Source organism: Chiloscyllium punctatum, chromosome 16 (assembly GCF_047496795.1).
Source record: "Chiloscyllium punctatum isolate Juve2018m chromosome 16, sChiPun1.3, whole genome shotgun sequence".
Classification (NCBI taxonomy): Eukaryota; Metazoa; Chordata; class Chondrichthyes; order Orectolobiformes; family Hemiscylliidae; genus Chiloscyllium; species Chiloscyllium punctatum.
Genome location: NC_092754.1, coordinates 81,724,488 through 81,741,283, shown reverse-complemented (window position 1 = coordinate 81,741,283; position 16,796 = coordinate 81,724,488). Strand labels below are relative to the sequence as shown.

The 16,796-nt window shown below is 49.0% G+C and overlaps 1 long non-coding RNA gene across 1 annotated transcript in view; it reads left to right on the top strand.

Moving 5' to 3' along the window:
* Positions 1–10,642: 10,642 nt before the first annotated feature.
* LOC140487218 (uncharacterized) overlaps positions 10,643–16,796 on the top strand; it is a 30,580-nt gene continuing 24,426 nt past the window's right edge. The window contains exons 1-2 of the long non-coding RNA XR_011962782.1: positions 10,643–10,705; positions 11,322–11,428. This is a non-coding gene — a long non-coding RNA (uncharacterized lncRNA). The remainder of the gene's footprint in view (positions 10,706–11,321; positions 11,429–16,796) is intronic.

Below are 16,796 nucleotides of genomic sequence, written 5' to 3'. Positions count from 1 at the left end.
GCCGTCCAATAATGCCCCAGCCTGACGCTCACTGCTGTCCAATAATACCCCAGGCTGACCCTCACCACTGTCCAATAATGCCCCAGCCTGACCCTCACCGCAGTCCAATAACGCCCCAGCCTGATCCTTACCACTGTACAACTACGCCCCAGCCTGACCCTCACCACTGTCCAACAGTACCCCAGCCTTACCGACACCAGTGTCGTATAACGCCCCAGACTGAAACTCACCACTCTCCAATAATGCCGCAGCCTGACCCGCACCACTGTTCAATAACGGCCCAGCCTGACCCTCACCACTATCCAATAACGCCCCAGCCTGACCCTCACTGCTGTCCAATAACACCCCAGCCTGACCCTCACTGCCGTCCAATAACACACCAGCCTGACACTCCCGGCTGTCCAAAAAATCCCAGCCTGACCCTCACCACTGTCCAATTATGCCCCAGCCTGCAACTCATCACTGTCCAATAAAGCCACAGCCCGACTAACTGCTGTCCAATAACGCCCCAGCCTGACCCTCACCACTGTCCAATTATGCCCCAGCCTGACCCTCACCACTGTCAAATAACGCCGCAGCCTGACCCTCACTGCTGTCCAATAACACACCAGCCTGACACTCCCGGCTGTCCAAAAAATCCCAGCCTGACCCTCACCACTGTCCAATTATGCCCCAGCCTGCAACTCATCACTGTCCAATAAAGCCACAGCCCGACTAACTGCTGTCCAATAACGCCCCAGCCTGACCCTCACTGCTGTCCAATAACGCCCCATTCAGACCCTCACCATCGTCCAATAACGCCCCAGCATGACCCTCACGACTGTCCAACAACGCCCCAGCCTAATCCTCACCACTGTCCAATAACACCCCAGCCTGACCCTCACCATTGTCCAATGATTCCCCAGCCTGACCCTCACCACTGTCCAATAACAAATCAGACAGACCCTCACTGCTGTCCAATAACATCCTAGCCTGACCCTCACTGCCGTCCAATAACACCCCAACCAGACCCTCACCACTGTCCAATAATGCCCCAGCCTGACGCTCTTCACTGTCCAATAATGCCCCAGCCTGACCCTCACTGCTGTCCAATAATGCCCCAGACAGATCCTCACTGCTGTCCAATAATGTCCCTGCCTGACCCTCACCACTGTCCAATAATGACCCAGCCTGACCCGCACCACTGTGTAATAGCGACCCAGCCTGATCCTCACTGCCGTCCAATGACACCCCAATCTGACCCTCACCACTGTCCAATAATGCCCCAGCCTGACGCTCACCACTGTCCAATAATGCCCCAGCCTGACCCTCACTGCTGTCCAATAATGCGCCAGTCTGACCCTTACTGCTGTCCAATAATACCCCAGCCTGACCCACACCACTGTCCAATAATGCCCCAGCCTGACCCTCACTGTTGTCGAAAAGCCCCCCAGCCTGACCCTCACCACTGTCCAATAATGCCCCAGCCGGACACTCACTGCTGTCCAATAACGCCACAGCCTTACCGTCACCACTGTCCAATAATGCCCCAGCCTCACCCTCACTGCTGTCCAATAATGCCCCAGCCAGACCCTCACCACTGTCCTATAATTCCCCAGCCTGACCCTCACCACTGTCCAATAATACCCCAGCCTGAACCTCACCACAATCCAATAATGCCCCAGCCTGGCTCATACCACTGCCCAATAATGCCTCAGCCTGACACTCACTTCTGTCCAATAACGCCCCAGCCTGAACCTCACCACAATCCAAGAACGCCCCGGCCTGACTCTCACCACTGTCCAACAATGCCCCAGCCTGACCCTAACTGCTGTCCAATAATACACCAGCCTGACCCACACCACTGTCCAATAATGCCCCAGCCTGACCTTCACTGTTGACCAAAAACACCCCAGCCTGACCCTCACCACGATCCAATAATGCCCCAACCTGACCCTCATTGCTGTCCAATAATCCCGCAGCCTGACCATCACTGCTGTCCAATAATGTCCCCGCCTGACCCTCACAACATTCCGATACTGCCCCAGCCTGACACTCACTGCTGTCCAATAATGCCCCAGACTGACCCTCACCACTGTCTAATAACGCCCCAGCCAGACCCTCACCACTCTACAATAACGCTCCAGCCTGAGCCTCAACACCGTCCAATAATGCCCCAGCCTGACCCTCACCTCTATCCAATAATGCCCCAGCCGACCCCACACTGATGTCCAAAAACCCCCCAGCCTGAACCTCACCACTGTCCAATGATGCCCCAGCCTGACCCTCACCACTGTCCAATAATGCCCCAGCCTGACCCTCACCACTGTCCAATAAAGCCGCAGCCAGACCATCACCACTGTCCAATAACGCCCCAGCCTGACCCTCACTGCTGTCCAATAACACCCCAGCCTGACCCTCACTGCCATCCAATAACGCCCCAGCCTGACCTTCACCACTGTCCAATAATGCCCCAGCCTGACCCTCACTGCCGTCCAATAACACCCAAGCCTGACCCTCACCACCGTCCAATAATGCCCCAGACTGACCCTCACCGCTGTCCAATAATTCCCCAGCCTGACCTTCACTGCAGTCCAATAATGTCACAACCTGACCCTCACCACTGTCCAATAATGACCCAGCCTGAGCCCCACCACTGTCTAATAACGACCCAGCGTGATCCTCACTGCCGTCAAATAACACCCCAGGCTGACCCTCATCACTGTCCAATAATGCCCCAGCCTGACTTTCACCACCGTCCAATAATGCCCCAGCCTGACCCTCACCACAGTCCAATAACGCCCCAGCCTGACTCTCACCACTGTACAACTACGCCCCAGCCTGACGCTCACTGCCGTCCAATAACGCCCCAGCCTGACCCTCACTGCTGTCCAATAATGCCCCATCCTGACGCTCACTGCCGTCCAATAACGCCCCAGCCTGACCATCACTGCTGTCCAATAATGGCCCAGCCTGACCCGCAACACTGTCCAATGATGCCCCTGCGTGACCCTCACCACTGTCCAATTATACCCCAGCCTGATTCTCACAACTGTCCAAAAACGCCCCAGCCTGACCCTCACTGCTGTCCACTAATGCCCAGCCTGACCCTCACTGCTGTCAAATAATGCCCCAGCCTGACCCTCACCGCTGTCCAATAACGCCCCCGCCTAATTCTCACCTATGCCCAATAATGCCCCAGCCTGACACTCACTGCTGTCCAATAACGCCCCAGCTAAACCCTCACTGCAGTCCAATAATGTCACAGCCTGACCCTCACCACTGTCTAATAACGACCCAGCCTGATCCTCACTGCCGTCCAATAATGCCCCAGCCTGACGTTCACTGCTGTCCAATAATACCCAAGGCTGACCCTCACCACTGTCCAATAATGCCCCAGACTGACCCTCACTGCCATCCAATAACGCCCCAGCCTGACCCTCACTGCTGTCCAATAACGCCCCAGCCTGACCCTCACTGCTGTCCAATAATGTCCCAGCCAAACCCTCACTGCAGTCCAATAATGTCACAGCCTGACCCTCACCACTGTCCAATAATTACCCAGCCTGACCCTCACCACTGTCTAATAACGACCCAGCCTGATCCTCACTGCCGTCCAATAACACCCCAGGCTGACCCTCACCACTGTCCCATAATTCGCAAGCCTGACCTTCACCACAGTCCAATAACGCCCCAGCCTGATTCTCACAATTGTCCAAGGACGCCCCAGCCTGACTCTCTTTGCTGTCCAATAATGGCCCAGCCTGACCCTCAACACTGTCCAATAATGACCCAGCCTGACCCTCACCACTGTCTAATAACGACCCAGCCTGATCCTCACTGCCGTCCAATAATGCCCCAGCCTGACGCTCACTGCTGTCCAATAATACCCCAGGCTGACCCTCGCCACTGTCCAATAATGCCCCAGCGTGACCCTCACCACTGTCCAATAATACCCCAGCGTGATACTCACAACTGTCCAAAAACGCCCCAGCCTGACCATCATTGCTGTCCAATAATGCCCAAGCCTTACCCTCACCACTGTCCAATAACGCCCCAGCCTGACCCTCACTGCTGTCAAATAATGCCCCAGCCTGACGCTCACTGCTGTCCAATAATGCCCCAGGCAAACCCTCACTGCAGTCCAATCATGACCCAGCCTGTCCCTCACCACTGTCTATTAACGACCCAGCCTGATCCTCACTGCCGTCCAATAACACCCCAGGCTGACCCTCACCACTCTCCAATAATGCCCCAGCCTGACGCTCATCACTGTCCAATAATGCCCCAGCCGGACCCTCACTGCTGTCCAATAATGCCCAAGCCTTACCCTCACCACTGTCCAATAACGCCCCAGCCTGACGCTCATCACTGTCCAATAATGCCCCAGCCTGACACTCACTGCTGTCCCATAACGCCCCAGCCTTACCCTCACCACTGTCCTATAATTCCCCAGCCTGAACCTCACCACAATCCAATAACGCCCCAGCCTGACTCTCATCACTGTCCAATAATACCCCCGCCTGACCCACACCACTGTCCAATAATGCCCCAGCCTGATCCTCACTACTGTCCAATAACGCCCCAGCCTGACCCTCACCACTGTCCAATATCGCCCCAGCCTGAACCTCACCACTGTCCAATAATGCACAAGCCTGACTCTCACTACTGTCCAATAATGCCCCAGCCTGAGCCTCAACACCGTCCAATAACGCCCCAGCCTGACCCTCACCACTGTACCAATAATGCCCCAGCCTGATCCTCACTGCTGACCAAAAACCCCCCCAGCCTGATCCTCACCACTGTCCAATAATGACCCAGCCTGACACTCACCACTGTCCAATAATGACCCAGCCTGAACCTCACCACTGTCAAATAAAGCCCCAGCCTGACCCTAACTGCTGTCCAATAACGCCCGAGCCTGACCCTCACTGCTGCCCAATAACGCCCCAGCATGACCCTCACGAATGTCCAATAATGCCCCAGCCTGACACTCACCACTGTCCAATAAGGCCCCAGCATAACACTCACCACTGTCCAATAACGCCACAGCCTGAAGCTCCCTGCTGTCCAATAACACCCCAGCCTGACCCTCACTGCCGTCCAATTACGCCCCAGCCTGACCTTCACCACTGTCCAATAATGCCCCAGCCTGACGCTCACTGCTGTGCAATAATGTCACAGCCTGACCCTCACCACTGTCCAATAATGACCCAGCCTGACACTCACCACTGTCTAATAATGACCCAGCCTGATCCTCACTGCCGTCCAATAACACCCCAGGCTAACCCTCACCACTGTCCAATAATGCCCCAACCTGACCCTCACCACTGTCCAATAACGCCCCAGCCTGACCCTCACCACTGTCCAATCATGCCCCAGCCTGACCCTCATCACTGTCCAATAACGCCCCAGCCTGACCCTCACCACTGTCCAATAACTCACCAGCCTGACCCTCACGGCCGCCGAATAACGCCCCAACCTGACCCTCACCACTGTCGAATAATGCCCCAGCCTGACCCTCACTGCCGTCCAATAATGCCCCAGCCTGACCATCACTGCTGTCCAATAACGCCACAGCCAGACTCTCACCACTGCCCAATAATGCCCCAGCCTGAAACTCACTGCTGTCCAATAACGCCCGAGCCTGAACCTCACCACAATCCATTAACGCCCCAGCCTGACTCTCACCACTGTCCAATAATGCACCAGCCTGACCCTCACTGCTGTCCAATAATGCCCCAGCCTGACCCTCACCACAGTCCAATAATACCCCAGCCTTACCGACACCAATGTCCAATAATGCCCCAGTATGACCCTCACCACTGTCCAATAACGGCGCAGCCTGACCCTCACCACTATCCAATAACGCCCCAGCCTGACCCTCACCACTATCCAATAACGCCCCAGCCTGACCCTCACTGCCGTCCAATAATGACCCAGCCTGACCCTCACCACTGTACAATAATGCCCCAGCCTGACCCTCACTGCTGTCCAATAACGCCCCAGCTTGACCCTCACCACTGTCCAATAATGCCCCAGCCTGACCCTCACCACTGTCCAATAATGCTCCCGCCTGACCCTCACCACTGTCCAATAACGCCGCAGCCTGACCCTCACCACTGTCCAATAACGCCCCAACCTGACCCTCACCACTGTCCAATAACGCCCCAGCCTCTCCCTCAATGCCTTCCATTAATGCTCAGCCTGGCCCTCACCACTGTCCAATAACGGCCCAGCCTAACCCTCACCACTGTCCAATAATGCCCCAACCTGATCCACACCACTGTCCAATATCGCCCCAGCCTGAACCTCACCACTGTCCAATAACGCCCAATCCTTACCCTCACTACTGTCCAATAATGCCGCAGCCTGAGCCTCAACACCGTCCAATAATGCCCCAGCCTAACCCTCACCACTGTCCAATAATGCCCCAGCCTGACACTCACTGCTGTCCGAAAACCCCCAGCCTGACCCTCACCACTGTCCAATTATGCCCCAGCATGACCCTCACGACTGTCCAATAACGACCCAGCTTGACCCTCACCACTGTCCAATAAGGCCCCAGCCTGACCCTCACCACTGTCAAATAACGCCGCAGCCTGACCCTCACTGCTGTCCAATAACACACCAGCCTGACACTCACGGCTGTCCAAAAAATCCCAGCCTGACCCTCACCACTGTCCAATTATGCCCCAGCCTGCAACTCATCACTGTCCAATAAAGCCACAGCCCGACTAACTGCTGTCCAATAACGCCCCAGCCTGACCCTCACTGCTGTCCAATAACGCCCCATTCAGACCCTCACCATCGTCCAATAACGCCCCAGCATGACCCTCACGACTGTCCAACAACGCCCCAGCCTAATCCTCACCACTGTCCAATAACACTCCAGCCTGACCCTCACCATTGTCCAATGACTCCCCAGCCTGACCGTCACCACTGTCCAATAACAAATCAGACAGACCCTCACTGCTGTCCAATAACATCCTAGCCTGACCCTCACTGCTGTCCGATAACGCCCCAGCCTGACCTTCACAACTGTCCAGTAATGCCCCAGCCTGACCCTCACTGCCGTCCAATCACACCCCAGCCAGACCCTCACCACTGTCCAATAATGCCCCAGCCTGACGCTCTTCACTGTCCAATAATGCCCCAGCCTGACCCTCACTGCTGTCCAATAATGCCCCAGACAAACCCTCACTGCTGTCCAATAATGTCCCTGCCTGACCCTCACCACTGTCCAATAATGACCCAGCCTGACCCGCACCACTCTGTAATAACGACCCAGCCTGATCCTCACTGCCGTCCAATAACACCCCAGTCTGACCCTCACCACTGTCCAATAATGCCCCAGCCTGACGCTTACCACTGTCCAATAATGCCCCAGCCTGACCCTCACTGCTGTCCAATAATGCCCCAGTCTGACCCTTACTGCTGTCCAATCATGCCCCACACTGTCCCTCACTGCAGTCCAATAATGCCCCAGCCTGGCCCTCACCACAGTCCAATAATGCCCCAGCCTGACGCTTACCACTGTCCAATAATGCCCCAGCCTGACCCTAACTGCTGTCCAATAATGCCCCAGCCTGACCCTCACCACTGTCCAATAACGCTCCAGCCTAAACCTCACCACTGTCCAATAATGCCCGAGCCTGACCCTCACTGCTGTCCAATAACGCCACAGCCTCTGCCTCATTGCCTTACAATAATGCTCATCCTGGCCCTCGCCAATGTCCAAGAACGCCCCAGCCTAACCGTCACCACTGTCCAATAATGCCCCAGTCTGACCCTCACTGATGTCCTAAAATACCCCAGCCTGACCAACACCACTGTCCAATAATGCCCCAGCATGACCCTCACCACTGTCCAATAACGCTCCAGCCTAAACCTCACCACTGTCCAATAATGCCCAAGTCTGAACCTCACTATTGTCCAATAATGCCCCAGCCTGAGCCTCAACACCGTCCAATAATGCCCCAGCCTGACCCTCACCACTGTCCAATAATGCTCCAGCCTGAACCTCACCACTGCCCAATAAAGCCGCAGCCAGACCCTCACCACTGTCCAATAACGCCCAGTCCAACTTGCCCATGCTGACCAGATATCCAAAATTAATCTAGACCCATTTGCCAGCATTTGTTCCATATCCATCTTAAACCCTTTCTACTGATTCAGTTTATTTTACTTTATCAGCACTTGAAATACTGACATTTTTTTTCTCCCAACATTGGTTAAAGAAATTATAAGTTTATTCATCCAAGTTAATTTTGTAATCTTTCACAAAGAAAAAAGTGAAAACAACATATAGCTGAGTGCAAAACAAAATACTGCAGCTGTGCGATATCTGGGAACACTCTAAAGGTGAGGCACTGATACTGCACAAGTTTGTCAGCACGGTTTCAATTACTGACAATAATTTAGTCATGTCTTAGACTTCCCATAGTTAAGGTAAATGTGAGATATCTGAATTTCATGAATTGGTTCCTATTGCACTTTGATCAACAAAAATTATTCTTGGTTTAAACTTCTCAAAAGAGAAAGTGATGACCAAAGAAGCTGGATATCAGAGTCGAAAAGTGTCATGCTGGAAAAGCACAGCAAGTCAGGCAGCATGTGAGAAGCAGGAGAGTTGATGTTTCAGGCATAAGCCCTTCATCAGGAATCACAGGCTTCAGAAAAATAACTGGCATAGACTTATGCCAATACATATGTAGAAGGGTCAGATTAGAGACTAATTTCAGATTTGGTACCATTCAGTGCAACATTTCAGTATGATATTTATATATGTACCTAAAAGAGAAGTTGTCTAAAATTACAAGCTGTAGGATGATTATAGGATTAAACCTGGAAATAAAGCTGGTGACCCAGAATGGCAAAGTGAAGTCCCATCAGTATCGCCTTGGGCAGTGTCAAGTAAGAATTTGAGAGCAGAGTTGCCACTTTGGTGTAACCTGCAGTCTGGCCAAATTGCAGCAAAAATCTGTTCAATTTTATCTGCAAACTATTGAATGCAAAATCCTCCTTGCACAATAATGAGGCAGCATTTTGGGATGTCATTTTTAAAATATATTATTTTCAAAGTTACTCACAATTAAGAGTGATCACTTGGTGCTGTCTGCATAACACAGTATGAAAAGGAATTAATAGAAAAAACATTATAACCCAAATTCAGAGTCACTAATTCATTGATATTGCATGGGTCCAGCATTTATAAGTAATCAATTTTTAAAAATAAATACAGATACATTTACTAAGTATATTGGAGTACAGTCAAGTTTCTTACTGAACAGTGACAGGATTGGACAGAGTCCACATGGATTTAAGAGGGGAATCATACTTAGCAAATCTACTGAAAGAGTCTACAGAGTCGAATATTAAAGTAAGAAATTGCAGGATATTTAGAAAAGCTTATTATTAAACATGGTAGACTGGGTTTTGTGAAAGCGAAACCATATTTGACAAATTTGCGACAGTTCATTGAGGAGATAACAAGCAGGGGTGATAAAGGGCAATCCAATGATGTTCTGTATTTGGATTTTAAAAATGCAAATGATACGGTGCTACATAAAAGTTAATTGCACAATTTAGGAGCTCATGGTATCGGCGTAATGTATTAGCATGGACTGAGGGTTGGTTAACCACACTGGCTGTTGCTGAGTCCTCACTTGGAGTACTGTATACAGTGTTAGTTCCCATATTTAGTAAAGGATAAACTAACATCGGAGACCATTCAAAAAAGATTCACTTAGTTGCTTTGAGGACAAAAGGGTTGACCTATCAAGAATAGATAAGCGGGGTGATCTTATGGAAACAAGATTCTGAGGAGCTTGACAGGGTAGATGTTGACTAGATCTTCTAGCACCAGTGAAGTCTCAAACCAGTTCACATTACATAAGGGAACATTAAAAGTAAAGAATTTTTTTCTCTCAGTGAATGGCTAGAATTTTCTCGCCCAAACAATTGTGAAAGTTAAATGTGGGAGGGAAATAGTTGGGTTACTCTTCGGAGGGTTGTTCTGGCTTGTTGGGTTGAAAGGCCTGTTTCCACATAGTAGAGAATCTGTGATTCTGTCTCAAATTATTTTAAAAGAGGGCACATAGATTTTTGAAATGTTGAGCAGTTGAGGGCTATGCGGATCAAGCATAAAAGAGGTGTTGAGGTCTGGATTGGCCAAGCCGTGATCTGATAGAATGGGGGAACAAGCTGAAGGCAATGAATGCCCTACTCCTGCTCCGGTTCCTTGAGGCTCCGTTTCATGTTTTTTGTTGTTTCCAAAGAAGAGCGTGATACAATGTGCTAAAGATCTCAGATGTTGTGAAAATGGGGTGTTTATGTACTGATTCAGATGGCATTGATTCATCAATCACAGCTATGCAGTCGTGAGTAGGAAGGCAATTCCCTCCATGAATAAAGGAATCTCCTGCAGAGCTCACACAAAGGGATCCTTCCCCTCAGTAAACTCTCCCATCACATTACCCAACATATCAGCTAAAGCAGGACGCACTGCGCATGCTCTAGCTAACAAAGTGACCCGCGGGTGATTGATGTCAGCACCGGACCAATGAAAGGACGGTGAGCGGAGCTGGAGGACTTAGCGGGAAGTTGGTCCTTCAGCCAATCAAAATAAATGAAGGGCGGAGCTAAACTAAACCATGTGATCCCCCTCGTGCGGCGCAGAGTCGCCGTAATGAATGCTCTGGAAGTTATGGAGAGAAAGGATACGGTAAGGAAAGAAATAAACAGGGAAACGGGAGAAAAACTGCGTTGCTATGAGCGGAGAGGTTTTACAAACAAATTGTGCCCGTCGGAAAACACAAATTTGAACGTCCCAGTCCCGTGTTTGCAGTAAATTAGGAATGGCCTCAGCGCGGTTGCGGGCCTGAGTGAGCGCCGCCATCTTTAATCGGGACAACGATTCACTGAACATGTGCACCGCCGCCATCTTTGTAGGGGGCAAGATGCAGCAAGGCGCATGTGCAGCCTTTCTCTAGTATAGAGTCACTGAGATCATAGCAGCCAATACTGCTCTGATTCACCTCTGGGCTCCCTCATAACCACTTTGTCAATATATAGCTTCCTCAATCTCGAACTATGGGTGTATTTTTACTCTTATAGACCCTTTGTAAGTGAGTTTTTCACTGCGGCCCAGCTCCTGACCATGTACTGCTGTATTATCAGATTACTTTTTTCTTGAATATTTTTGACAGTCAAGAATTCTTTTTTTCCAACAAGCAAGTGTATTTTCCTTCCATTTCTGACTATCAAATTCTGCACCATTTTCATTCCTTGTAATCCATTTTGCACTCCCTGAAACATCAACTGTGTTTCTCCTTCCACAGATACCAGTGATTAATGCCAAAGCCCTGTTGCTTGTGGCGAGGGTGATGTTTGACTTTCTTGTACAGCTGCAGTTTGTGTGGTGAAGGTGCTCCTACAATGTGGTTGGGTAAGTGACATTATAGATTATTCATTCAGCAACAGTGATGATTTGAAAATAATGCCCAAATCAACAACAGTTTGTATTTTTATTATCATGCTTATAATTTCACAAAAATACTATTGGGAACTTTAGACATAAGGCCAGAGATGCAGATATTAGGTCAGGTGACCAAAAGCATTGCCAAAAGCAGGTTTTGAGTGATGTCTTAAAGGTGGAAAGCAGACCTGTGAGGTTTTGGCTGCGAAGTTCAGACCATGCTGCTTCAGCAACTGTAGAAACAGACATACAGGTGAAGTAATGAATTAACAAATGGTTGGGAGTCTCGAAGAAAATGGGTTGTCGAGGTCTCGGTGTGTGTGGTGCAGGGAGCTAGGGATTATCACAGCCAGGAATTAAATCAAGTGTGAGAATTTTAAATTGAGGGATATTGGCCAGGTGCTGGCAGGTGACACTAGATTGGGTTGGGTTATCTGGCCGGCATGGACGGGTTGGACCGAAGGGTCTGTTTCCATGCTGTACATCTCTGTTGATTATAATTAGGAGCCTTTTCATGAATCAACAAGCAGAAATTTAGACTTTGTTGAGATTACAGGGAGGTTGAATGTGGGAAGCTGGCCCTGAGTGTGTTTGGAAAATGAAATCTGGAGATAACACAAGGTGGATGAGATGACATGAGCTGAGACAAGGGTGGAATCAGCTAGAAATAGTGGTCTTGGAGTGGGACTGAGTTATCACACTCACCTCACCTCTGGGATTCAGCTAGTTGCCAGATTGTGAATCAGGGCGGTAACACAATCGGGAGCTGAATGGTCCTGGTGGAGCCTAAAATGAGTCTCGCTGAGCTGACTGTTGCTGAGCAGCTGCTGCTTGGTAGCTCTGTCGATGACATCTTCCATCACTTTACTGCTGATCGAGTGTGGACTGATAGATGGAAATTGCCTGGGTTGGGTTGCCCTGTGTTTTTGTGTTGAACATCCCTGGGCAATGTTCCACATTCTCGGTAGATGCCAGTACTGGAGCGGTACTTGGCTTGGTGGGTGGCAAGTTATGGAGCACAAGATATCAGTATTATTGCCAGAATATTGGCAGGGCCTGTAGCCTTTGCACTACTTAACCATTTCTGAACTGAACTGCTTTAAAAATCACTTCTGTGATGTTGGAAACCACTGGGGAAGCCTCAGATGGATCATCTCACTTTGCACTTCTGGCTGAAGATTGCTGCAAATGCTGTCATCTTATCTGGTGAATGGGTGTGTGAGGCCCCTCCATCAGTAAGGGTGGGGATATCTGTGATACTTCCTCCAGTGAGTTGTTTAATTGTCCATCACCGTTCACAACTGGGTGTGGCAGAACTGCAGAGCTCCGATCTGTTCCATTGGATGTAGGATCACTTAGCTCTGTTGCTTGCTGCTGATGCTGTTTGATATGCAGGTAGTTCTGTTTGATAGCTTCACCAGGTTGGCACTTTGTTTTTAAGTCTGCCTGGTGCTGCTCTTGGCATGCCCTCCTTTACTGTCCATTGTGATGGGTGAGAGCAGGATTTAAAACCCATGAGATTACAGATTGTGCTGGAGTACAGTTCTGCTGCTGTTGATGTCCCACAGTGCCTCAGAGATACCCAGTTTGAGATCCTACATCTCTTCGAAGTCTGTCCCATTTCAAACAGTGGTAGTGCCACTCAACACGATGGAGGTTTTTCTCAACTTTAAGGCAAGACTTCTGTCTCCAAAAGGAATGTGTGATGGTTGCTCTTACCGATACTGTCATAGACAGATGTATCTGCAGCTAGTCAATTCATAACAATGAGATCAAGTATGTTTTTCCCTCTTGTTGGTTCCCTCACCACCCGCTGCAGACTCAGTTGAGCAGCTATACCCTTTAGGACCTGACCAGCTCAGTCAGTAATTCTATTGCAGAGCTCGTCTCAATTGTGGACATTGAAATCCTGTACCCAGAGTACATTTGACACCATTTTATTGCCTCAGTGCTTCCTCCAAATGTTATTCAACATGAAGGAGAACTGATTCATCAGCCAAGGGAGGACGGGACGTGGTAATCAGCAGGAGCCATGAGACTTCCTGGTCTCCGGAGTCAATGCTGAGTACTCCCAGGGCAAATCCTCCCTGTCTGTACACCACTGTGCCACCACCTCTGCCTGGTCTGTCCTGCCGGTGGGACGGGACATATCCAGAGATTTCAGGAGAAAGTGAAGACTGCAGATGCTGGAGATCAGAGTTGAGTGTGGTGCTGGAAAAGCACATCAGGTCAGGCTGATGAAGGGCTTAGGCTAGAAACATCGATTCTCCTGCTCCTCGGATGTTGCCTGACTGATGTGCTTTTCCAGCACCACACACTCGATATCTAGGGATGGTGATGGTCGTGTCTGGTCATCTTTGTAAGGGATGATTCCGTGGGTATTACTTTGTCAGGCTGTTCCTTGACTGGTCTGCGAGACAGCTCTCCACCTTTTGGCACCAAAAACCATACGTTAGTGAAGAGGAGGTTGCACCATTGAGAGGGCTGATTCTGTGGTTGTAATTTCTGGTGCCTTGTTAGTTGCCAACTGGTCCATCCAGTTTCATTCCTGTATTGTGACTTTGCAGTGATTAATACAGTGAGTAGCTGGCTGGGCCGCTGTCAGGTTGGCAGGATTTTTTCGCCATTGACAATGGTTTCATGGAGATGAGATTCCTAATACGTTTTTTTTCTTGAATTCAGATTCCACCATCTGCCAAGATGGGATTCGAAACAGGACTTCAGTCATTTGTTTTAATATTCTGGATAAAAGCTAAATACATCAGTTTTGTTCACTCATTTTAAATATCACTAACCCTGGTTTTGTTTCTTTGTGAAACACTGTCCATCATCCTGTCTCCTCCAACAACGAGTGAGGAGCACATGGAGTTTCTCTGTCACTAAGACTGAGATAATCCGATCTGCTGTTTCTCTCCCGCCCACTAGCCCACTGAGCCAAACTGCCTCACGTGGTGTTCCTGGTTTTGTCCGAAACCTACATCTTTCTCCAGTCTCTTGTCAAGCCTTATCAGAGCTCACCTTGACCCTTTACCCTAATCTCACTAAACTCACTTTCCAACTCTCTTTCCTCCACTGCCGCCTCATCACCCCCCCTCGCCAATTCATAGATATTGTTCCTTGTTCTGTCTGTTGGTCTTTTCTGGTTATGTCCTTCTCTCCCATTCTGTGAAAAACTAATATTTGACCTCACCGTTGTTGGAAAATCCTGCTCCATCTCCACTCTCCCTTTCCTTTCTGAATTCCTTGCATTTGGTGTCCCTCAACGATCTATCCTTGGTCTCTCCTATATCTCACGTACATAGTGCCAGGAGGTGATATCATCCAAACACAGTGTTAGGTTTGACATGTACACTGACGATGCCCAGCTCTCCGTCCCCATCATCCCTCTCCATTACTCCACTGTTACTCAGTTATCAAACTGCTTATCACATTCCCACTACTCGATTAGCTGCAATTTCCTCCAATGAAACGTTGTCATGGTTAAACCCATTGCCTTACCTTTACCTTTCTGCTGAGCCCCTCCCTCCCACTGGGAACTGTCTGAGGCAGAACGACACTCTTCACAATATTGCTGTTATGTCTGACCCCAAGGTGACCTTCTGTTCAGACATCCACACAATCACAATACCAGGAAATCCAATCTCTTAAACGTTGCTCTTCTCCACCTCACCCCAGCTCCATTGCTACTGAAACCCCTTACCCACGTCTGTGTCGCCTTAAACTTGAATCCAAAACAGAACTCTTGATTCCGTAACTCAGAATCTTGTTTCAGGCTCCCCTCTCAGTATTTACCCTCGGACACATCCTCTCAGTATTTATCCTGTCAAACCCCTTAAGAATCCCATCTGTCTCAATGAGATCACCTCTCTTTCTCCAAAATCCAGTGAGTAGAGTCCCAACCTTTTCAGCCTTTATTTAAAAGATAATCCCTCCAAACCAGGGATCATCTCATTGAATCTTCCCTGAAATGCCTCCAATAAAGTGACACATTTCCTTATCTAAAGGGACCAAAACTGCTCTCATTCCTGCAGATATGGTGGTCTCACCAGCACTTCCACACATTACTCTCGGGTATATACTCCAAGCTCTAATAATGAAAAACTTTGAAATGAAACATTCCATTCCCCTTCCTGATTCCCTGTTGTAACTGTGTGATAGCTTTCTGTGTTTCCTGAACAATTACCCCTGGTCCCTTTGTTGTGCAGCTTTCTACAGTTTCCACCATTTAAATAGTACTTTGTTCTTTTATTATCTCCTCCAAAATGAGCAACTTCCCATTTTCCCAAGTTACACCCCATCTAGCAACTTGTTGCCCCCTTCTCCTGTGCATCTCTCTCGTTTCATAATCCTCTTAGACCTTTACAGTTATGCCTTTTCTAGGAGATATTCCCCCACTTCCCCTTCTTCCAAACATTTACTGGGTGCACTGGGCAGTGGGAAGCAGGCGGAGTTGCTATCTTTTTAGGGATATGCTTTGGAGTGATTGAGAGGATCTTCCTACCCATTGGTCAGGTTGGAGACAACTTGCCCATCGTTAGGCATTAGCCTTTCACACCCATGTCTTGTGCTGCCGCTCTGCCTCATCAATGAAATGAAAGAAAAGAAAGTAATTCTTGTTCCCCATATCTCACTGATGCTTGGATCATTTTCTCCAATGTGTCAAAGAACTGCTGTGTTCAGTCACATGAGATATCAAGTTGGAATCTCCTAGAAACCCACAGATTTCCCCCTGAGTTGACTGCTGATGTCCTCAAGGGTAATATGTACAGTAATCCTGGGCCACGAGGAGGAGATGTGGGTTTCTAACTTGAACTGATAGTGACAGATTTTATAAACTTGTATTAGTAATCTCAGTAAATATTCTGCTAAACTCTGATTGAATTACTCAGTACATCAGGATCTGGATATTCACATTGTGTGTGTGAGTATTGTGTTCCAGATCAATCCCATTTGCTGCTTAAAAATTCTCCTTTGAATCATCGCATCCTCTCAAAAGGTCTCCCCAAACCTTCAATGTGTCATGTAATCCTTTTATGATGACCTGATGAGTGTAAGGTTTATTATTCGAATGTGTAATTTTTGTATAAGGATGTCTTAGAGAGGGAGCAGAATATTCTTAAAGGGGAGAATATACATTTTGAGGGGAGGCAGTTGTTTATTGCTGTCAATGACAGGAATAGAAGAGTTCACATTATTGGATCATTGGAATCTCTTGTGGGGTAGAATTGCCCTCCATCAGAAGGATGGATTGTACTGGCACTGGAAGGGAACAGTTGCTAGCTCTATTCAGGAGGCATTAAACCAGTGAAGAAATGGGAGTAAACCCAGAGAGAGAGAG